Here is a 25,094-nt window from a genome sequence, read left to right on the forward strand (position 1 = left end):
TGAGTTTTCTTGCTGGGCTTCGGCTCACGGGTGCTCTGTGTTGCAGGTAAGGGCAATGATTGAGTCAACCAACCATGAGTACGGAGAGCGTGAAGCGATGCGTACATGTTTGGCCTGCCCGACTGCTTTGGTTGGGGGTTTATTCGAAAATGGCTGTAATAATCTATGATTTTGTAACCGATCAACTGTAAACTTATTTCATGATGTAAATAGTTTTCAAACCTTATTTTGGGATCCCAATTGTTTAAATACTAGAAGTTTTTATTGAGTCAACGCATTTTCAAAGAGTACAGCCTTAACTTTTTTATTAGTCACACTTTTGTTTCAAAACCTCGGTTAGCGAGTTCATTGCACTGTTTTGTCTTAAAACTCACTTAGTAACGGCTCTAAGGATGTAGGGCGTTACAACTTGGTATCAGAGCGAGCCAAGGTTTATTGGTTCTGGAGATCGACCGAACATGTACGCTCGCTGTCAGTGACAAGCTCGACTCAGGGTTGGTTGGTATGAGTGATGGACATGTCTAAATATATGTTTGAATGCCTGTTTGCCTGCTTATTTATATGGAGCATGGGGAATGAAATGACATATGCATGAGATACTGATAGGGCCTGGCCCTTGACTATTGCATGTTGGGATTGATGCATGCTGAATAATACTATTATGTATGTGGATGAATATTGGCATAATGGTTCGCATATTGAGTGTATGTGGTTAATTTTCTGGATTTAATTCATTAGTTATATTTGTATATTGGCTTGTTTGAAGCATGATAAGTATGGATTTACTTAGTAACGATTGAATCTGGTAGCTAAACGTATATCATTGTGGATTTGACCTAGTATATGCTTGTGTGTGCATTATACCTGTGGATATTTGGATTTAGTTGTGAGTTGGTTCAGAGTATGAACCTCTGAGTTCAGGAGTTTGGTCGGTTTGGACGGATGAACTTGAGTTGTTGGTTCCTAGAAGGGTTTTGTGGACGTGATATTGTGTTGAAAGGGGGTTTTAGATATAAGTTGGAATTGAGATCTCCAGTTACCCCTGAAAGTAGCAGCAGAGGATCACTAGTGTGTGAGCTAGCTGTGGAGTTTGTTAGTTGAGATGGGATAGAAGAACAGTGGATTCCTTTGGGGAAACTAGCTGATTCCGATGTGTTAACAGTAAGGTTACCAGTGTTGGTTTACTGTGAGGTATGGACAGATAAAGGTATTACATGAGAGGTTTAAGGGGTGTTATCCTCGGGTTTTGAGGAGAGCTCGAGTTGGCAAGGGATTTATCAATAGACGAGCAGAGTTAATTCCACCCTTGGTTAAGGGGATGAGGGATCCTGATTAGAGGGTCGTGTTAATGTTGAGGCAGAGAGGTACCCGGATTTGGTACTCGGGCTGAGGTACTGGCTTAATGGGTTTGGAAGGACCTATATGATGAAAGGTTAGAAGAGATTTTAAAGACATGATTTGCACCATGGAGATTGGTGGGCTTATAAGTTTGGCTTGGACTGTTGGGGGTAACAACAGTGTAAATCAATGGGTTTGGTGATCTGGGTAATTCATTTCGGAAAGTTATACTGATGGATGTATCCGGAATTGATGACGACCCATTTAAGGATTTAAGATCGGGAATAGTCTAAGGTATTTGGGCTGCTCTGAGGTATGAGTTTATCGTCTGCATGTGGATGGCGGAGAGGGCCATGTTGTTCGAGGAACTGATGGTTGATGTTTAGAGCATGAGTGATAGAGCCGCAAGGGCGGTGCTTCCTTTCATGGAATTAGTAAGGATAGATTTGTGATAATCAAGTTAAAGGGACCCCGGATAGTTCTATGGCTTCTAGTTTGCCAGAAAGGGGGAAAAGTCTGATTGATAAGATGGTACTTGTGGTGATAGAACGCAGTGAGGTCGGATTCTCACTTTTGAGGGGAAAGGACCCCAGACAGTGCTTGGGCACCTAATTTGAGCTTTGAAAGAAGTTTGGTTACTAAGGTGGTTGTCAAGATGGCGATAGGAACCAGGGAGGTTATTGGTATACATGAGGAAGAGGATGCCACCTGAGAGGAGGCCAGGTGAGGGCATGACTTCTACGTAGAATGACTCGAGATGTTAGGATGGATTTCCCATGGTGCGGGAAACGGAGAACTGGAATGCATCGATACATTCGAGGTTCGAGGCTGAGTCCTCAAGGATGAGCATTTAACTGACGAGCTTATGCTTTGGACATGTAACTAACTGGAAGGGCTCGGTGTTGGGAATGTTCCGAGAGGGAGATGGACATAGAGAGGTTGCCTCAAAGGTGCCATTTGAGAGGCCGAGGACAGTAATACTTATTGAGAAGGAATTAGAAACTCTGGCAGATGAATTGTTGAGGATATCATCTGGAGTACGTAAAGGAGACAGAGCTGATCAGTGGAAAAATTACGTGGGTATGTAAAGAAAGATTTAGGGGATACTTCAAGGTCAGACTACAGATAAGGATCGGTATAAGGAGTGTTGTAAAAGACGGTTTTGGCCGACAGAAAGTCTATTGAAGCAATCGAAGGAATCTGAGCCTGGTATAGCCAGTGTGCTATACTGCGGGGATTGTTGGCATCGTCGGGTTAGAACAAAAGTTTAATGTTGGATACAAGATGGGACGATGTCTCCAAGAGTTGATCTAGGACCTGGATTTTACCAGTTGGAAACCAAGGATAAAGACTTTTCGTGAATTGATTAGGTGGCACCGGGTAGGGTGTGAGAAATTGGTAACAAGGATTCTGGAACTGTTCAAGCTGCAGCAGCACAGGTAAATTCTTTAGGCGGAGAATGCGTGAACGGTATGGGCAAGTCCCCTTCAAGCTCACGAGCAGTGCATGTGGATTACTCCCAGACGGAAATGGTGAGCAACTGATTATTAGGCTGAAGACGTTAGTACCCAGAAGGCGGTGTCTCAGGTAAGGTTCTACGGAGTGTTAGTTTGGGAGTCGTCAAGAGTATTCAGAATAGAGCTACAAGAAGAAAGGACAGGTATGAGGAGATTTGATCTGAAGCCGCAAGGAGGCTAATGAAGAACATCCAAAGAATTGAAGGCATAACAAGACTGGTAAGCGCGTCATCTACTGCATAAGCACCTCCGAAGATTACTACATCAGAGATGAGAAGAACAGTAAAGTTTGAGGTTAGATGGATTGAGTGGTGTCAAATCAGAAAGAAATTCAGAAGACAAGGTAAGATTTGATTGGTTACGGACGATGATGGAATTTGCGTGTGTTTTGGTTAAGTAAAGAGTGATTTCATAAAGGACCTGATCTATGGTAAGGTTATGAAAATGTGGGAGTGCATCACGGGTTGGGCACGCCCAGGATTAAATTGATGCGAGGATGGATTAAACCTTGCGGGAGGCGACAGAATGGATCATGGTTGATGCACTTGGAACATTAAGTCGACCGTTGTGTATGGCATAAGGAACTTAAGTCTTGAGTATTAGTAAGAAAGGTTATCATTGAGACTCAGTGCGGTGAAAAGTAACAGACGGATGATCAGTGTTTGAAATCCTTGATTGAAAGAAGGGCGATGTAATTGGAGGCGGAACTCCTAGCTGTGAGGCATGTATAAGTCAAAGGATAACGCCATAAATTGTAATAGAATAGACAAGGCAACGTCTGAGATTGGCATAATGTTAGTAGGCAATGATTAGCTGGTGGGTGTCACTGAGCTATGAAATTCAAAGTGTTGGCTTGAGTTGAAACAGGGAAGGACCCTGTCATGGTGGTACAAGTAGGATACCAGGATCGAGTGAAGGATCCAGATAGGATTTGGTTTTGAATGAGGGTTCTGTATGGACATCATTCCACCTCCTAGGGTACGTCGTACCGGGAGGGTCGAGCGGGTGACGGAATCTTGTGTTTTCCTTTGGACCCTGAGGGGTTAGGTGATGTGGTAGTGTATCACGGGAATAGACCACTTTGGACCTTGAGTAAAGTGATTGGACATGAAAAAAAATTTTAACTCGGTGGTTTGAGTTGATGTAGTTGGTTCAGGGGAACTGGTAGCAGGGTAAAACGTCGATGATACGGAATTGAGACCCAAGAGTATTTTAAATTGTTGGAATGGATTTAGAGGACAAAAAGAACAGAGTGGGAACCTGGAATTATCAGTTGATTGCAAGTGATTGGCAGTCTGAAAGTTATCAAATGTCTTATCGAGTTGAGCGCTGAGTAGGCGAATACTTGAGGTATTAAGGGAAGTGTAATCCCTGATGGATTAGTCGTGGTGGCAATTGCTGGTGTCTTGATTAATGTAACGCGACATAGGGCTTGGTAAGAGGTGAAGGATAGTGAATGCTACAGTTTGGCTTTAGTTCAGAGTGAAAGCCAAAGAAGTCGTTGAAACTTCTTAAGGCAGGAGTGTCTGCCTATTTTGAAAGATTAAAGAGTTGGTAAATTGCTAATTTATGAGGAAATAAAGTTCCGGAAGGAAAGAGCTGCGTCTCTGCGTAATAACAAACGAGGATTGGTAAGGTGTTCAGAGGACGAAGGGAGAGTTCTGACTCTTAATTCAGCCTAAAATTCTGAAGTTGTATTAAGTATTAGGCCAGCGGGGCCTACAAGCTGATCCCACCTAGTAGAGGTGATGACGTTTGAGAATCTCTGGAATCAGGAATAAGACAATGAATTGGTCATTGTAACCTAGGCAGACCCTGGGCTTCGGCAGGGTTGCGGTGTAGCGAAAGGCTATCGAGAGTATGGCCGTGAAACAAGATCTTGTGAGGCAAGATTGTTACTCCTGTAAGACTGTTGTTGAAAAGTAAAGTAAAGGCGGTGGACCTTGGAAGTTATGGCCAAGAGCTGCGGGTTTATTGACTGATATGTTGGATAAATTTCGAGGACGAAATTTTTATGAGGAGGGGATAGTTGTAACGACCCAAATTCGCTAATAAGGCTTAAGGACCTTGATTAGTGTGCCAGGAGGGCAGGTTGGGATTTATGATTTATGTGTGATTTTATGAATTAAATGCATGGTTATGATTTAAAGCACGTTATTTGACTATTTGTTTATCTGAGATGCATGACTATGTATACTAGTATGCATGTAGGCCCGGATCGTGTTAGAAGGGCGTAAATGTAATTTTGGCCATGATTGGCATAACGGTATTGATATGTGATAATTGTATTCTGTGAATTGTACCACGTGGGTGTGGTTGTATTATTGTGATGCACGTGCCGAGACGGTCCTAGAGAGCTAGTTAACTCAAGAGTTGCAACGGGATTTCTGTACCCGGCTCGGGAGGAGCCTAGGGGTACCTCGGGAATTTTATGGTTAAGTTGAGATTTAGCGGGTAATGGTTATTGGAGATTTAGTAACCTGGGTAACCATTAGTTACTGCTGAGAGTAACAACTTTTAGAGAGAAAATGGTAGAAATGAAATAGAAATGAAAGGACTTAAGTGCCCTTGAGGTTTAAGTAGGAAAAGATAGGTAAGTAAGGGTAAAGTGGTCATTTGGCAAGGTTAATAGACAAATTTGGGCTGTGTATATGGGGTGTACGGTTTGGGGCTTATTTATGTTTAGTCTTGATAGAGTTTGAAGAGAAGAGAAATGAGAGGGAAAAGCTAGGGCATGAGGAAGAAGAAGAAGAAGAAGAAGAGAAGGAGAAGTGGGAGTCTAGGAAGGGGTCAAGCAAGCCTTGTGTGGATTCTCCATTGGAGGTAAGAGCTTTATACATACCTAAGTTTTGATTTCTGTTTTGAATTGTAAAATCTAGAGCTAGAGTTAGTTGTTTGAGTTTTGGGATGAGTTGCTGAAAATAGGAATCAATGGGTGTGAATCTTGGGTGTATTGATGTTTTGAGCTTGAACCTTGAGTTATGGGTTGTTATATAGTCTATTTGATGTTTGAAAATGATTTTGGGGTTTGGGTATTGGTTTAGTATGAATTGGGAAGGTTTTAGCTCGGAGAAAACGCAGGAGAAAACCCAGAATTCTGGGTCTGCGAAGGCGTGCCGCGACACAAGTTTTTCGTGCCGCGGCAAGGGAGCCTCTGGCTGGTGGGTGCCGCGGCACAAGGATGTGGTGCCGCGGCACAAGGCAAATTTCAGGGCATCATTTTTAGGCAATTTTAGGCCTTTGCTCCGGGGGTTCGGGGGATGACTCCGGGGTGTTGTTTTAAGGTTTTAGAAGTCCCGAGAGTGCGGGATTGGTCCCGGGAAGTGGTTTTGGGTTGATTAGTATTGAGGGATGTTTCTTGTGTGTTGTGACTAGGTTGTTGGTGAGGCTCGTGCTTGAGGACCGTGCTCGTGGCTTAAGTGCATCAGGAGGCTCGGTGTGCAGGTAAGAAAACTATAACACCCGAGGTTAGGGCATGGCCCCAGATTGTATTATGTGCAAATGTTTAAACCTTAAATGAATCATGATGTGAGTGAATGATTATTTTGAATGTACTATATGTGTGATTATGATGAAATGAGCGGCAAGGGCCGAGTACGGCGTAAGCCGGGGCGGCCGTGGGCCGGGTACGGCGTAAGCCGGGGCGGCCGTGGGCCGAAAGTAACACCTAGCACATGGGATGCTATATTCAGGGTGGGACCCAAGGGATACATGAGTTATCCTCGCGGTGAGAACCGATACCCCAGGCTTCGGTAAGGCTCTGGGGCGGCATGGCCGTGTTTGCTTAGTCTAATGATTGACTTGTTTAATTGTGGATTATCTGTTATGATAAACTGTATACGTTGTATATGTTATGTTCTGCATGAGTTTTCTTGCTGGGCTTCGGCTCACGGGTGCTCTGTGTTGCAGGTAAGGGCAATGATTGAGTCAACCAACCATGAGTACGGAGAGCGTGAAGCGATGCGTACATGTTTGGCCTGCCCGACTGCTTTGGTTGGGGGTTTATTCGAAAATGGCTGTAATAATCTATGATTTTGTAACCGATCAACTGTAAACTTATTTCATGATGTAAATAGTTTTCAAACCTTATTTTGGGATCCCAATTGTTTAAATACTAGAAGTTTTTATTGAGTCAACGCATTTTCAAAGAGTACAGCCTTAACTTTTTTATTAGTCACACTTTTGTTTCAAAACCTCGGTTAGCGAGTTCATTGCACTGTTTTGTCTTAAAACTCACTTAGTAACGGCTCTAAGGATGTAGGGCGTTACACCAACCCTGAGAAAATTAAGGCGTTCATAGATATGCCTTCCCCCCGGAAGCATAAGGATGTCCAGAGCGTTACCAGAAGGATAGCTGCTCTCAGCCGCTTCGTATCCAAGGCCACTGACAAGTGTATCCCCTTCTTCAATGTGTTGCGAGGAAACAAGAAGTTCGAGTGGACCCCCGAATGCGAAGCAGCCTTCCAACACCTAAAGGAACATTTAACCCGAGCTCCCATTCTGTCCAAACCTGTCGAAGGAGAGGCGTTGTTCTTATACTTAGCTGTAACTGAGCACGCAGTGAGTGCCGTTCTCGTCCGGGAAGATGGCCGTATCCAACTCCCTGTGTATTACGTAAGCAAGAGGTTATTGGACGCCGAGTCCAGATATTCAATGATAAAAAAACTCTCCCTCTGCTTGCTAATTGCTTCGCGGAAGCTAAGGCCATATTTCCAGGTGCACACCATCAAAGTACTCACCAATCACCCTCTCCGACAAGTCTTGCAAAAACCCGAGTCTTCTGGCAGATTGCTTAAGTGGGCCATGGAACTGAGCCAGTTCGACGTCCACTACCAACCACGTGTTTCCATAAAAGGTCAAGCTCTCGCGGACTTTATTGTGGAATGCTCGGGAATGAATGACCTCCCGGAAGATCCTGTCCCGGAACTTCCCACCTGGAAGGTCTACGTAGACGGAGCCTCAAATGAAAAAGGAGCTGGAGCAGGGGTCATCCTAATATCCCCCCAAGGGCATCAGCTCCAGAGCGCCATCCGTTTCGCGTTCCCAGCATCCAACAACGAGGCAGAACACGAAGCCATGTTAGCTGGATTACGACTGGCCAGAGAAGTCGGAGCCCAAAAAATCGAAGTATACAGCGACTCCCTACTTGTGGTAAACCAAATATCTGGGGAATACCAGACGAAAGGCGAAAAAATGGCTGCCTACGTGTTTCTCTCCCGCGGCCTCCTGCAGCATTTCAAAGGCTACCAAATCCGCCAGGTCCCCCGGGACCAGAACTCACTCGCGGACACGCTGGCCAAGCTCGCAACGGACCCGGAGATTGAACAGTATGGCCTAGTCCCCATCGGGCACTTAGAAGCCCCCAGTACTGAGACACGAAAGATAAACGCCATCATCGACCATTCCCACTCCTGGATAGGACCCATCCTCAGATTTCTCACCACCGGAGAGCTCCCCACTGATAAAGCTGACGCAAGGAAGCTCCAATATCAAGCTCCCCGATACGTGGTTATGGATGGAAAGCTTTACCGCAGGGGGTTGTCCATACCCTTCCTTAGGTGTGTTGCCAGAACTGAAGTCAGCGCCATCATCCATGAGGTTCACGGAGACTTCTGTGGCGATCATACCTCCGGGCTGAGCCTCTCCAAAAAGATCCTTCGACAAGGATACTTCTGGCCCACCATGAAGAAGGATTGTGTGGATTATGTCAGAAAATGTGAGCAGTGTCAAAGGTACGCCAAGGTTCCGCGAGCGCCGCCTACAGAAATTACCTTAATGACCAGCCCCTGGCCGTTCGCCGTTTGGGGCATTGACCTAGTAGGTTCCCTTCCAACTGGAAAGGGTGGAGTGAAGTATGCCATAGTCGCGGTAGAGTACTTCACCTAATGGGCTGAAGCTGAACCTATGAACACGGTCACATCTAAAAAAGCACTGGACTTTGTCATCAGGAATATAGTGTGTCGTTTTGGGCTTCCACGAAAAATTGTATCCAACAACGGGAAGCAATTTGACAGTGAACACTTCACGAACTTCTGTGCTTCGCATGGAATTATCAAAAGCTTTTCCGCAGTCGCCAGACCCCAGGCTAATGGGCAAGTGGAGGCTGTAAAAAAAATATTAAAGACCAAGTTGAAGAAAAAACTCCAAGCCTGCAAGGCTCACTGGCCGGAAGAACTTCCACGAGTACTTTGGGCCTATCGCACCACAGAAAGAACTTCAACGGGGCACACACCTTATTCCATGACCTTCGGTTGCGAGGCCGTCATCCCGGTAGAAACTGTAATCCCCTCTCACAGGTAGGACACCTACGACCCTACCCGAAACCACGCCCTTCTCCAGGAGTCCCTAGACATGATCGAAGAGCTCCGGGAGCAGTCGCAGGTCCAACTAAAAATGTACCAAGGCAAGATAGCCCGACACTTTAACACGAGAGTCAAGAGTCGTACATTCGAAGTTGGGGATCTTGTCCTACGAAGAGTATTTCCTGCTACGCAGGATCCGGGAGTGGGAGTCCTCGGACCCAACTGGGAAGGCCCCTATGAAGTCCAAGAAAAAGTGGGCCATGGGACGTATCACTTAAAGAGACTCGACGGATCTAAAGTCCTGCGCGCCTGGAACGCGGAGCACCTCCGCCGTTACTACCAGTAGGCCCCGGACCATCTAGTCGGAAGTCCTTGGTGAAATTAGCAAAAGTGAAAAATGTGAAATAGTCCTCCCTGTTGTAAAACACGTGCCTAGCAGGCTAATTTAATGAAACACGGAGAGGTTCACTCCACTTTTACTGCACTTTTTATCCTTGTGTTCAAAGCTGCGTTTTAACAAGTGACCACGCGGTCCGGAGACGTCCGGACCCCACGCTCACTTGGGGGGGTATACATGGCTAAGGCATAGCCATACGCCCCTTGAACAAAACATACACAGAACACCACTTATGTGCTAACATTGTGTTTGAAATTTTTAAATTGTTTGAAATGTTTAAATTGTTAAGCTTAGGTTTATTTGTTGCCATGAACATGCTTGCATTATGTGTCATATGTGCATTATGTGCTTATGTGAAAATTGCCATTGAAATGCCTGCCAGTATGTATCATGAAAATCATCTCCTGTGTAGCCCAGCGATGGACAGGACTGGGGGTTGAGGCACGTTCATAGAGCTACGCCGAAACACCCCCAACTCCCTGACAAGTCCTTTGCAGAATACTCCGCGATCGCTGTAGAGCTTTGCTTCGCAAGCTCCAGCTCTGGGTCCCGCAAGGCGAAAGATGGCAAGATCCGCGATCGCTGTAGAGCTTTGCTTCGCAAGCTCCAGCTCTGGGTCCCGCAAGGCGAAAGATGGCAAGATCCGCGACCATTGAAAGCCTTGCTTCGCAGGCTCCAGCTCCGGATCTCACAAAATAATGCATGGCGAGCTCCTCGACCATTGCAAGTTTCAGCTCCAGGAGCAGACATGGTCGATCCCCCACTCACAGCAGGCCTTGCTTCGCAAAGCCCCTGCTCCGGGATCACACCTAGTGGGCGTGGCGATTTCCCCGACAGCAACGAGCCTTGCCTCGCAAAGCTCCATGCCAGGTCCCTGAAGTCAGCCACCATGATGTTCGCAACAACAGTTAGTTTTGCTTCGCAAAGATCTAACCTTAAGTCTAGCGACGCTCACCAAAAGAACTCCCGTTCCAAGCCATGGAACGGCTCACCTTATGCAATCCCAGCGAACAGTATAACTACAAGTCCCGGGATTGGCTATTTGCCTTAGGAAAGCTAAAGTACGGTGAAAGGAGCCTGGCCGTTGGAACCAGGAAACCTTCGTAACCTAGAAACTACGTGGGGAAAGACATCAGCCGTTAGAGCTTCAAGTGGGAAGTGCATAGGTTCTGGCCGTTGGAACCAAAACCTCATGCGCCCCTACAACAGTTTCTACCGTATAAAAGTCTACCCTAAACACAAAGAAAAGTAAAGAACTCGGCAGAAAAGAAAGGAGAATGCTATCATTATGGCAAATATGTCTGCAATGAGAAAAAAGTACAAGGAGCTTCGCCCCAAAGAAAAACTCAAATGAAAAGTAATTAAAGATAAAACCCCTTCAAGCATTGGGGGTGGCTGCAGATTCCACGACCGCGGCCTCAGGGACATCGGCTTCAACTGAGGCTGGTGGAGTCGGCTCATTGGAAGGCGGAACTTCGTCACGAGAAGGTTCAGAGGTCCCCGCCTCTCCGGGATCTCCTGCCTCAGGGGCTTCAGCACGTTCGTCAATGTGGTAAGTTTGGACGTACACCTCTGGGCCTTGATCCCACACCTGTAGCTTCTCCCTCATGGCGTCGGCATCCTCCCCCAGATAGCCTAGTACCTCCGGGTTCACTTTCCAGAGTTGATGCATGAGGACCACATGCGATATATTTATCGTTCTGTTCAGTATCACCTCGGCATCCTCCTTCTCCTTCAAGCGCTCCGCCTCGGAGGTTGCCAGCTGTGCCTCCGCGACGGCTAATTGAGCCCTTAGTTTGTCCGTCTCGGCCTTGGAGACATCCCGCTCTCCCTTAAGAGAATCAATCTCCTTGCGCTGCTCCCTATTTTGGCTCAGCATGGATTGCTTCTCGGTCACATGCCCCCTGGCAATGAATTGCAAGGCCCCGATCTCCTTATCCTTCTCGGCAAGCCCCAACTCCAGCATAGACACGAGATCCTTGCTCCTCTTATGAAATTGCTCCTCCTCGTGCAGCTTACTCTGAAGAGTGGAATATTCCTCTTGCTGCTTAAGGAGGAGATCATTTTTTGATTGCAAGCGGGCTTCCAAGGTGTCCTTCTCCACCCTGGCTTGGGACAGCTCTTCCCGGAGCTTGGAGTTTTCGGCCTTCATCTCATCCGACCGCTGTCTGAACTCATTCTCTGCCTTGGCCCGGTACTCTTGATATTTGGCAAGATATTTCTTGTCCGCCTCTCCCTCAGCCGTGCGCCGGACTTGATCAATCTTCTCCGAAGCCTCCAAGGCCTGTTGGGTCAGATTCGGCCTCTCCGCCTCCAAGGCCTGGCGAGCCAGCTGGCTCTCCTCCAGCTGAACCAGAACTGCACCAACCTCCCGGAACGAGCGTTCCGCGATCATAGAGGCCTGCAAAGAAAGACAACAGAATGAGATAAACCGGACCAAAAGACAGATGATCCCAAAACACAACAACTGACGGCTTACCCCGGACAATTGCTGCTTCACGGCATGTGTCAGCAACAGCGGATCCTTACTGCTACTGATGGCCCATTTCTCAGAATTGAGCTCGCACAAGCTCAGGGCCATGTCCTCCATCATCTCCGCTCTGAACGGCGCCAATGCACGTCCAAGCCTAGGCACCAGCCTCTTCTCCAAGGCTGGGCCATCCAAAACCGCTCCAGCCGGGTGAAGAGACCTCACCCCCTCGGCCAACTCAGCTCTCTTCACGGCAGACAAGTTGTCTGCCCTTCCCTGGGTAATGGCCTTCTCAGCCTCCAACCGTCACTTCAAAAAATTATCGGCCCGTCTTACACCCTCCAGGAGGGCAGCGGGGAAACTGGTTGGTTTCTGCGGGAAGTGGAACTTCATGCCAGGCAGAGGAAGGTTTGTTGGCTGAGAAGAAGGAGACCCCGAAAGGGTGGACCCCTTTTGGGCTGGAGGAGGAGGCAGACGGGGTATTAAGGCCCCGGTTTGTTGCATTTGCTGCTGCGGCAGCGGAAGTAATTGCCCTTGTTGCTGCTGCTGGTTTGGATGTTGTTGTTGCTGCCGCTGTGGCGTTGGTGATCGTCTCTGTTGTTCTTGTTGCTGCTGTTGTTGTAGTTGTGGTTGCTGTCGTTGCTGTTGTTGTTGCCTTCGACCAGGAGAAGAGTGTCTAAGGCGTTTCTAGTTAGCACCCTCAGCATCTTCTCCGGGACGCTTACTCACCCCAGTTGTCTTCACGGGGAACACAAGCCCTTCCCCGTCGCTGCTGCTACTCGAGACCATCATAGTCTCGGAAGGCCCGTTAGCAGGAGATTTCTCTACCTCCGGAGACGCTTGCGCCTCACCACTTGTCTTCTTGGGGGTGGCAGCTTTACCCCCCCTACCAGCCTTGGTCTTCCGTCCTTTCCCCGTGGACGGGTCTTGGCTGGTGACAGCCTTCTTAATGAGTAAAGTAACTCTCCCCAACATCTTGGCTTCTGGATACTCTGCAAGAAACACACAAAGCAAGGTTAACGAACCAACAAGAAATGAGAAAAAAGATAAGCGGAAGACAAGACAATCAACAACATAAAAGCACAAGAAAGTCGGCCAGCAGAGAACAAGAAACAAGAAACAAGAAAAAGAAAAGTTTGAAAGGGACGACCATGCACGAGAAACGTGGATGGCCTTCCCCGAGCAAAACAAAACACCGCTTCCTGCTCCAGGAAGCTCCCGTACTCCTTGAAGTCCGGGAATGACATGCTGAGGGAAGAAGGGTCAACCATGATGACACCTTCTGGCAGACTACCATCACTCAGACACCCGAGAAGTTCATCTACCCTATCGCAATATCTGTCGAAGGGTATCCTACGCGGATCTAGCCTCAGGAAACGGGGATCAAACCCCATCTGAGAGGTCCGGGAAACCTCAGACAGGCTGGGGGTGTGGATCAATCGAAATCTAGTCTTACCTCTCCCGGAGGTACTAGCCCCCGGAGCCCCTTCGTTAGGGTAAGCCGCGGCGTGACGAGCCTCGATCTCCTCTTCCTCCGGCTGGGGGTCGGGGAACCTCTCCGCCCAACTAGGAGATAAAGTATTTTCGTCCCGGGATGCTTGGGTGATCACCTTGGACAGCTCCAGGGCAATCTGCTCCCGGATGTCAGCTGACACCTGACTTTGCCCCCTGCCAGTCACTGGCTCGATGCTTTGGAAAGAGGCGAGTAGCCCATACTCCCTCAACGATTCGGAGGTCACAAGTCCCTCCACTTTCAACTCTTCCTCAGAAAGCCCTTCGTAGAACTTGGACCTCCTTATCATCTCCGCGCAGCGAGGTGTCCGCGGAACGACTTCTGCAAAATTCAAATACGAGCATTAGAGATCCTACCAAAAGGCAAATCAAACGCAAAGAAACAAAGTTGAAAAGGAGAGGAAGGAGCACTTACCAGGGATTTTGAAGTCCAAAGATAGAGCTGGCACCCTCTTCAGCGGGAAGCCAGTCGTCAGGAACCAGTACTCCCGGAGGTCTGGAACCCTCGCGGTATGACAGGTGGGGCACATCACGTCCGGGTGCCTTTCCAGCCTGTAAAACCCCACCTTGTCTGAATGACCCCTCATAGGCTGAGACTTCAACCCGTAGAAATACAGCACCTCCTCCGGGGTAGGAGCTTCCAGTTTCTGGGACTTGCAAAAGATGAACCACCCCACTAGGAGCTTGTAGCTGGGAGGAATCAACTGGAAGGGGGCAATCCCCGCCTTCACACAGAAATTGGCAAAGTAACTTCTTAGGGGCAAGTGCGCCCCACACACTTGTGTGCCCAGCTCCAGGCACCAAAGCCCTCGTGACTCTGGCTAGCCGACTCGCCCAGCACCGACAGACGGTGCCACATCAGACCTGGGATGTTCTTCAGGCCTGCCTCGGAGGAATACAGCTCCAGCATGCCATAATTCCTGAAAAGGTTCGGCTTCTGGTCCATCTCCCAGATTGAACTATTGGAAGTCGGTGGGCTAGCCGCGACCACTTTTGCCTTTCCTTTCCCCTTTGCGCCAGCGACAGGGGAACCCTTCTCCTGGGCAGAATCAGCCTCCACCACAGCGAGGAGTTGTTCCTTTGAGATGTTCGTCACTGAACAAAAGAAACAAAGAAGAAAACACTCTAAGCAGTCAGCACCCTTGTCATACCCTAGTGGTATCAAAGGCATCGGGGAGACCCTCCCCGAAAACTGCTTGGAGAGGCTCCCACCGAGCTTGCCGAGGGGTTGGCACCATGCCACCCGAAGGGCAGCAAGGAACCAGACTCAGACTCCGAGCCTAAGCCCACCAAAAGAAGTGTTTTTCCAGAGAAAGACACCCTAAAGGCGTTCATGCTTATGCCCTAAAACAGCAAAACAAGGAACGACTTTCCAAACGCAAATCGTCAAAGCATGCGAAAAATGCTACTTATCGACTCACATCAATCACATGCCTACCAAAGCCCTATTCACGCATGCACATAGGCGATAATGGCAGAAACCTCTACTCTAACAACTACCAACAACCTAAGGTTTGGGAGGAAAGAGCAAAGTAGAAATACTTACTGATATTCGGGTAGTTGGAGGTTGGAGGAGTAACTGGATCACTGCACAGCACGATCGCGAGAAGTAAAAGCTGCAAAGACGAACGACGATTCAAACCAGGAACTTCGGCGAATAAACCCACTGCCAAATCAAGAGAAAAGTTTCCAGATCCTTACCAAAAGAAGTGGCAAGTTCGGAGGAACGGAAGCTGGGAAGCCTGAGAGTTCGAAGGTTTGGAAATCTGAAAATCCGAAAGATAGAGAATTTGAAAGCGTAAAGAGGAAGAAAGGTCCTTTCCCTCGTTTTTATAGCAGGGAAGAAGTCGTTTCGAATTCCTTAAACGGACGGTCCCGATCTTCCCATTCCGTGTGCATCGGATCCAACGGCTGAAGATGAAGCGACGATCCTATTTATGACTCCTCGGATGGGAATAAAGTATTTATTTCCCATCATTATACCACCTCGGGCCCGGAGTACCATTAAAAACCGTCAAATCATTACTCAGATGACTGACGCACGCATACTCAACCAGTCGCCTCACATACACGTCTTGGTCGCAGAACCATCCCCAGCATGACGCGTGGTCCTTGCCGCACTTGAGTACTTGAGTTCAAACAGAAGAAATTCCCTTTCTTTTTCATACTAACGTTCAGGCAGGAAAAAGGAACCCTTCTGGAAACACAGAAGGTGGCCCCTCGCCTAATCTAAGAAACCGAAGTACCCGGAGGACTGTACAAGATCCCGGACCTCTCAAAGCTCCGTGACCTTGGGGGGTAAATGTTATCCAGATTTCCGGATAGCGTTTAGATTGATACCCTCGGGGAAGCAGAATTACCAATGTCGTTCACGGTAGGTGACCAGAGCTCGCGGATGGACAGAAAGGCTTCGCCTCTCCCGTTTAGTGTCCGGATTACTCTTCCAAGCAAACGCGACGCGGAGGCTCATCAACCCTCTCGGACTCCCGAAGGGGTATTCTTCGGGGAAGCTCCTTCCAGGAGAAGCTCTTCAAGTAGTCTTCGCGGAAACAGTTCCGTGCCTCGCACAGAACAAAACCAAACGGTCGAGTCATAAAGGAGGCATATTTGGAATGATATCCACCTGACACGCCCGGCAGGTCAAAGCCGCACACATCCCAGCACACCTAAGGGTACCTTTTCGCCTACTGTTCCGCTGACAACTTGGAAAAGACGGCTGACTTTGTGTGTTCCCCATACTTTCACGTAAATATACCCACATAGAGTCTTGTAGCCATGCTACTACAGTAATTGTATCCCCTATTTATGGCTGGTGTAATTAAGACTCATGTACATAAAGAAAAACCCTAATCCAAAACCCTAGCTATAAAGACCCCTTCATTTTACAAGAAGGGGGACGGCCAACAAATCACATAGCAAGAACTCTACAAAAATCTCTTTAGCTTCATCTTCTTCAAGAGAACCCGAGAGAAACATTGTGAGTGTGTGAAGTTCTTGTACACCAGCCATCTTACTGTAATCCTTTCCAAATATAATAATATCGACTCGTGGACTAGGGCTTGTTAACGCCTGAACCACGTAAAAACACTGTTTGTTTAGTTACATTTCAGTACTTCTACAGTTCTTATCTTTTTATTATTCTGTTTGTATTCGTTTCCGAAAAACTCGGTAAACAAGTCCCATCGCGGACATGCTTGGTCTGGGGTGTTTAAAACCAAATGTGCGGAAAGGCACAATGCCCAGTACCAACCCGGACATACATGTCTGTGAGGTTCAATCCAAATGGGACGCTAGGCCCAATGCCTCGCCCCATCTCAGACATACATGGTCCGGGATGTTCAATCCCAAATGGGACGCAAAGCACAATGCCTAGTCCCATACTCGACATGAATTGTCAAGGAGGTTCAAAAACCAAATGGGACAGAAGGCCCATTGCCAATTCCCATCGCGGACATGCTTAGACTAGGGGTTTAACATAAAATGGGTGGGAAGGCAGAATGCCTAGTCCCCTGCCGGTAATACATGGTCCGGGAGGTTCAAACCCAAATGGGATGCATGCCCAAAGACTAGACCCATCCCGGACATTCTTGGTTTGGGGGGTATAAAATCAAAAGGGACGCAAGGCACAAAGCCCAGTCCTATCCGCAACATGAATGGTCTGGGAGATTTAGAAACAAATGGGAGGTAAGGCCTAATGCCTTGTCCCATCACGGACATGCTTGGTTTGGGGGTTTTAAGACCACATGGGATCCAAGGCACAATTCCTAGCCCATTCCCAGAGATACATGGTACGGGAGGTTCAAACCCAAATGGGACACAAGGCCCAACGCCTTCTCCCATCTCGAACATGCATGGTTTGGGTGGTTCAAAACAAAAGGAATGAAAGGCCCAATGCCTAGTCCCAACTCGAACATGCTGGACCAGCGGGTTTAAAACAAAATGGTACGAAGGCCCAATACCTAGTCCCATCCCAAACATACATGGTCCGGGAAGTTCAAACCCAAATGGGACGAAAGGACCAATGGCTATTCCCATGCTGGACATCCTTCGTTTCGGGGTTTATATCCAAATGGGACGCAAGGCCCAATGCCTAGTCGCTTCCCAGACTTGCTTGGCCCAGGGGACTTAAGACCAAGTGGGACGCAAGGCCCAATGACTAGTCCCATCGCGGAAATGCTTGGTCTGGGGGTTTAAAACCAAATGTTCGGAAAGGCACAATGCCCAGTCCTAACCCAGACGTACATGTCTGTGAGGTTCAATCCAAATGGGACGCTAGGCCCAATGCCTAGCCCCATCTCAGACATACACGGTCCGGGAGGTTCAATCCCAAATGGGACGCAAAGCACAATGCCCTGTCCCATACCCGACATGAATTGTCAAGGAGTATCAAAAACCAAATGGGACAGAAGGCCCAATGCCAATTCCCATCGCGGACTTGCTTGGACTAGGGGTTTAAAAGAAAATGGGAGGAAAGGCAGAGGGCCTAGTCCCCTCCCTGACATACATGGTCCGGGAGGTTCAAACCCAAATGGGTTGTATGCCGAAATACTAGTCCCATCCCGGAAATTCTTGGTTTGGGGGGTATAAAATCAAATGGGACACAAGGCACAAAGCTTAGTCCTATCCGCAACATGAATGGTCTGGGAGATTTAGAAACAAATGGGAGGTAAGGCCTAATGCCTTGTCCCATCACGGACATGCTTGGTTTGGGGGTTTTAAGACCACATGGGATCCAAGGCACAATTCCTAGGCCATACCCAGAGATACATGGTACGGGAGGTTCAAACCCAAATGGGACACAAGGCCCAACGCCTTTTGTCATCCCGGACATGCATGGTTTGGGTGTTTCAAAACAAAAGGAATGAAAGGCCCAATGCCTAGTCCCAACTCGAACATGCTGAACCAGCGGGTTTAAAACAAAATGGTACGAAGGCCTAATACCTAGTCCCATCCCAAACATACATGGTCCGGGAAGTTCAAACCCAAATGGGACGAAAGGACCAATGGTTATTCCCATGCTGGACATCCTTCGTTTCGTGGTTTATATCCAAATGGGACGCAAGGCCCAATGCCTAGTCGCTTCCCAGACTTGCTTGGCCCAGGGGACTTAAGACCAAGTGGGACGCAAGGCCCAATGACTAGTCCCATCGCGGAAATGCTTGGTCTGGGGGTTTAAAACCAAATGTTCAGAAAGGCACAATGCCCAGTCCTAACCCAGACGTACATGTCTGTGAGGTTCAATCCAAATGGGACGCTAGGCCCAATGCCTAGCCCCATCTCAGACATACACGGTCCGGGAGGTTCAATCCCAAATGGGACGCAAAGCACAATGCCCTGTCCCATACCCGACATGAATTGTCAAGGAGTATCAAAAACCAAATGGGACAGAAGGCCCAATGCCAATTCCCATCGCGGACTTGCTTGGACAAGGGGTTTAAAAGAAAATGGGAGGAAAGGCAGAGTGCCTAGTCCCCTCCCTGACATACATGGTCCGGGAGGTTCAAACCCAAATGGGTTGTATGCCGAAATACTTGTCCCATCCCGGACATTCTTGGTTTGGGGGGTATAAAATCAAATGGGACACAAGGCACAAAGCTTAGTCCTATCCGCAACATGAATGGTCTGGGAGATTTAGAAACAAAAGGGAGGTAAGGCCTAATGCCTTGTCCCATCACGGACATGCTTGGTTTGGGGGTTTTAAGACCACATGGGATCCAAGGCACAATTCCTAGCCCATTCCCAGAGATACATGGTACGGGAGGTTCAAACCCAAATGGGACACAAGGCCCAACGCCTTCTGTCATCCCGGACATGCATGGTGTGGGTGTTTCAAAACAAAAGGAATGAAAGGCCCAATGCCTAGTCCCAACTCGAACATGCTGGACCAGCGGGTTTAAAACAAAATGGTACGAAGGCCCAATACCTAGTCCCTTCCCGAACATACATGGTCCGGGAAGTTCAAACCCAAATGGGATGAAAGGACCAATGGCTATTCCCATGCTGGACATGCTTCGTTTGGGTGTTTAAATCCAAATGGGACGCAAGGCCCAATGCCTAGTCGCTTCCCGCACTTGCTTGGTCCAGGGGACTTAAAACCAAGTGGGACGCAAGGCCAAATGACTAGTCCCATCGCAGACATGCTTGGTCTGGGGGGATTAAAACCAAATGTATAGAAAGGCACAATACCCAGCCCTAACCCGGATGTACATGTCTGTGAGGTTCAATCCAAATGGGACGCTAGTCCAAATGCCTAGCCCCATCTCAGACATACATGGTCCGGGGGGTTCAATCCCAAATGCGATGCAAAGCACAATGCCTAGTCCCATACCCGACATGAATTGTCAAGGAGGTTCAAAAACCAAATGGGACAGAAGGCCCAATGTCAATTCCCATCGCGGACCTGCTTGGACTAGGGGTTTAAAAGAAAATGGGAGGCAAGGCAGAATGCCTAGTCCCCTCCCGGACATACATGGTCCGGGAGGTTCAAACCCAAATGGGATGTATGCCCAAAGACTAGTCCCATCCTGGACATTCTTGGTTTGGGGGGTATAAAATCAAATGGGACGCAAGGCACAAAGCCCAGTCCTATCCGCAAAATGAATGGTCTGGGAGATTTAAAAACAAAAGGGAGGTAAGACCTAATGCCTTGTCCCATCACGGACTTGCTTTCCTTGTGGTTTTAAGACCACATGGGATGCAAGCACAATTCCTAGCCCCATCCCAGAGATACATGGTACGGGAGGTTCAAACCCAAATGGGACACAAGGCCCAACACCTTCTCCCATCCCGTACATGCATGGTTTGGGTGGTTCAAAACAAAAGGGATGAAAGGCCCAATGCCTAGTCCCAACTCGGACATGCTGGACCAGAGGGTTTAAGACAAAATGGTATGCAGGGCCCAATACCTAGTCCCATCCCGAACATACATGGTCCGGGAAGTTCAAACCCAAATGGGATGAAAGAACCAATGGCTATTCCCATGCTGGACATGCTTCGTTTGAGGGATGAAATCCAAATGGGAAGCAAGGCCCAATGCCTAGTCGCTTCCCGGACTTGCTTGGTCCAGGGGACTAGAAACCAAGTGGGACGCAAGGCCCAATGACTAGACCCATCGCGGACATGCTTGGTCTGGGGGGTTTAAAACCATATGTGCGGAAAGGCACAATGCCAAGTCCCAACCCAGACATACATGTCTGTGAGGTTCAATCCAAATGGGACGCTTGGCCCAATGCCTAGCCCCATCTCAGACATACATGGTCTGGGAGGTTCAATCCCAAATGGGACGCAAAGCACAATGCCCAGTCCCATACCCGACATGAATTGTCAAGGAGGTTCAAAAACCAAATGGGACAGAAGGCCCATTGCCAATTCCCATCGCAGACATGCTTGGACAAGGGGTTTAAAAGAAAATGGGAGGCAAGGCAGAATGCCTAGTTCCCTCCCGGACATACATGGTCCGGGAGGTTCAAACCCAAATGGGATGTATGCCCAAAGACTAGTCCCATCCCGGGCATTCTTGGTTTGGGTGGTGTAAAATCAAATGGAGTTGTAACGACCCAAATTCGCTAATAAGGCTTAAGGGCCTTGATTAGTGTGCCAGGAGGGCAGGTTGGGATTTATGTGTGATTTTATGAATTAAATGCGTGATTATGATTTAAAGCATGTTATTTGGCTATTTGTTTAACTGAGATGCATGGCTATGTTTACTAGTATGCATGTAGGCCCGGATCGTGTTAGAAGGGCATAATTGTAATTTTGGCCATGTTGGGCATAACTGTATTGATATGTGATAATTGTATTCTGTGAATTGTACCACGTGGGTGTGGTTGTTTTATTGTGATGCACGTGCCGAGACGGTCCTAGAGAGCTAGTTAACTCAAGAGTCACAACGGGATTTCTATACCCGGCTAGGGAGGAGCCTAGGGGTACCTCGGGGATTTTATGGTTAAGTTGAGGTTTAGCGGGTAATGGTTATTGGAGATTTAGTAACCTGGGTAACCATTAGTTACTGCTGTGAGTAACAAGTTTTAGAAAGAAAATGGTAGAAATGAAATAGAAGAGTAATGACTTAAGTGCCCTTGAAGGTTTAGATTGGAAAGATTAATAGGAAGGGGTAATTTGGTCTTTTGGCAAGGGGATTATGAAAATTTCAGCTGGGATCTAAGGGGGTACGGTTTGGGCATTTGGGGTCACTTGTGGCATTGATAGAAATTGAAGAGAAGAAAGAGGGGGAGAAAGAAGAGCTAGGGCAAGTGAAGAGAAAAGAAGAAGAAGGGTGAAGGGCTGAAGTGGGAACTTGGGAGGAGGATCTAGGGAGCTTTTGAGTGGATTCTCCATTTGAGGTAAGGATCTTGTGCATATTTAAGTTTGATTTCTGTTTTGAGTTGTGGATCTAAAGCTTGAGTTAGTTTCATGCCTTGGTTTGAGTTTTTCTGAAGTTAGAAATCAAGGGTTGAATTTTGGGTATGAGTGTGTTTTGGATCTTGATTCTAGTGTTTGTAGGTTGATAGAATGTTCATATGAAGTTTGGATTTGAGTTTTGGGGTTTAGGTATTGGTTTAGGATGATTTGGAGAGGTTGAAGCTCGGGAAAACGCGAAGGAAAAACCCAGAATTCTGGGTCTGCGAGGGCGTGCCGCGGCACGGGTTTTGCTTGCCGCGGCGGGGAGCCTCTGGTTTCTGGGTGCCGCGGCACAAGAAAGTTGTGCCGCGGCACAAGGCAAATTTCAGGATGGCATTTTTAGGCAATTTTAGGCCTTTGCTCCGGGGCTTCGGGGGATGTCTCCAGGATGTTGTTTTAAGGTTTTAGAGGTCCCGAGAGTGCGGGATTGGTCCCGGGAAGTGGTTTTGGGTTGATTAGTATTGAGGGATGTTTCTTGTGTGTTGTGACTAGGTTGTTGGTGAGGCTCGTGCTTGAGAACCGTGCTCGTGGCTCTAGTGCATCAGGAGGCTCGGAATGCAGGTAAGAAAACTATAACACCCGAGGTTAGGGCATGGCCCCAGATTGTGTTATGTGCAAATGTTTAAACTTAAATGAATCATGATGTGTGTGAATGATTATTTCGAATGTACTATATGTGTGATTATGATGAAATGAGCGGCCGTGGGCCGAGTACGGCGTAGGCCGGGGCGGCCGTGGGCCGAGTACGGCGTAAGCCGGGGCGGCCGTGGGCCGAAAGTAACACCTAGCACATGGGATGCTATATTCAGGGTGGGACCCAAGGGATACATGAGTTATCCTCGCGGTGAGAACCGATACCCCAGGCTTCGGTAAGGCTCTGGGGCGGCTTGGCCGTGTTTGCTTAGTCTAATGATTGACTTGTTTATTGTGGATTATCTGTTATGATAAATTGTATACATTGCATATGTTATGTCCTGCATGAGTTTTCTTGCTGGGCTTCGGCTCACGGGTGCTCTGTGTTGCAGGTAAGGGAAATGACTGAGTCAACCAACCATGAGTACGGAGAGCGTGAAGCGACGTGTACATGTTTGGCCTGCCCGACTGCTTTGGTTGGGGTTTATTCGAAAATGGCTGTAATAATCTATAATTTTATAATTTCTCAAACTGTAACCTTATTTTAAGATGTAATTAGTTTTCAAACCTTATTTTGGGATCCCAACTGTTTAATAATAGAAGTTTTGATGAAACGATGCATTTTCAAAGATTACAGCCTTAACTCTTAATTAGTCACACTTTTGTTTCAAAAACCTCGGTTAGCGAGTTCATTGCACACTGTTTTGTCTTAAAAACTCACTTAGTAACGGCTCTAAGGAAGTAGGGCGTTACAACTTGGTATCAGAGCGAGCCAAGGTTTATTGGTTCTGGAGATCGACCGAACATGTACGCTCGCTGTCAGTGACAAGCTCGACTCAGGGTTGGTTGGTATGAATGATTGACATGTTTGAATATATGTTTGAATGCCCTGTTTGCCTGCTTATTTATATGGAGCATGAGGAATGAGATGACATATGCATGAGATACTGATAGGGCCTGGCCCTTGACTGTTGCATGTTGAGATCAATGTGTGCTGAATAACATTATTATGCATGTGGATGAAAATTGGCATAATGGTTCGCATATTGAGCGTATGTGGTTAGTTTTCTGAATTAAATTCATATGTTATATCTGTTTACTGGCTTGTATGAAGCATGATGAGTGTGGATACACTTAGTGGTGATAGAGATTTGGTAAGCTATATGTATATCATGGTGGACTTGACCTAGTATATGCTTGGGTGTGCATTATACTTGTGGATATTTGGACCTAGTGGTGGTTTGGTTCAGAGTAGGAACCCCAGAGTTCAAGTGTTGGGTCAGTTTTGACAGGTGGAATTGTGTTTTTGGTTCCTAGAAGGGTTTGGGGACCTGATATTGTGTTGAAAGGGGGTTTTTTAGATATAAGTTGGAGTTGAAATCTCCAGTTACCCCTGAGTGTAGCAGCAGAGGGTCACTAGTGTGTGGGTAGCTGTGGAGTTGTTAGTTGAGACGGGATAGAAGAGCAGCGGATTTCTCTGGGGAAATAGCTGATTTCGATGTTTTAACAGTAAGGTGGCCAGTGTTGGTCTACTATGAGGTATGGACAGATAAGGGTATTACATGAAAGGCTTAAAGGGTGTTAACCTCGGTTTTTGAGGAGAGTTCGAGTTGACAAGGAATTTATCAATAGATGAGCAGAGTTAATTCCACCCTTGGTTAAGAGGATGAGAGATCCTGATTAGAGGGTTGTGTTAAATATTGAGGCAGGGAGATGCCTGGATTTGGTACTCGGGCGGAGGTACTGGCTTAATGGGTTGGAAAGAACCTAGTTGATGAATGGTTAGAAGAGATTTTAAAGGCATGATTAGAACCGTGGAGGCGGGCAATTGTGTGAGTCTGGTTTGGACTGTTAGGGGTAACAACAGCGTAGATCAATGGGTTTGGTAAAGCGGGTAGTCCATTTCAGGAAGTTATACTGATGGATGTATCTGGAATTGGTGGCGACCCATTTAAGGATATGAGATCTGGATTAGTCTAAGGTATTTGGGCCGCCTCGATGTAAGGACTTATCGTCTGCATGTGGATGGCGGAGAGGGCCATGTGGTTCGAGGAACTGATGGTTGACGTCTGGAGCATGAATGCTAGAGTCGCTATGGCGGTGCTTCTTTGGATGGAATTAGTAAAGTTAGATTCGTGATAATCGAGTTAAAGGAACCCCGGATAGTTCTATGGCTTCTGGGTTGCCAGAAAAGGGGGAAAAGTCTGATTGATAAGATGGTACTTGTGTTGACAGAACACAGCGAGGTCGGATTCTCAATTTTGAGGTAGAAGGACCCCAGACAGTGCTTGGGCACCTAATTTGAGTTTGGAAAGAAACCTAAGTGAGAAGCTAGTTATCAAGATGGCGATAGGGACCAGGGAGGTTATTGGTATACGTGAGGGAGAGGATGCCACCTGAGAGGAGGTCAGGCGAGGGCATGACGTCTGCATGGAATGACTCAGGATGATAGAATTGAATTCCCGTGGTGAGGGAACGGAGAACTTGAATGCCTCGCTACATCCGTAGTTCGAGGTCGATTCCTC

Source organism: Humulus lupulus, chromosome 3, assembly GCF_963169125.1.
Source record: "Humulus lupulus chromosome 3, drHumLupu1.1, whole genome shotgun sequence".
NCBI classification, from domain to species: domain Eukaryota; kingdom Viridiplantae; phylum Streptophyta; class Magnoliopsida; order Rosales; family Cannabaceae; genus Humulus; species Humulus lupulus.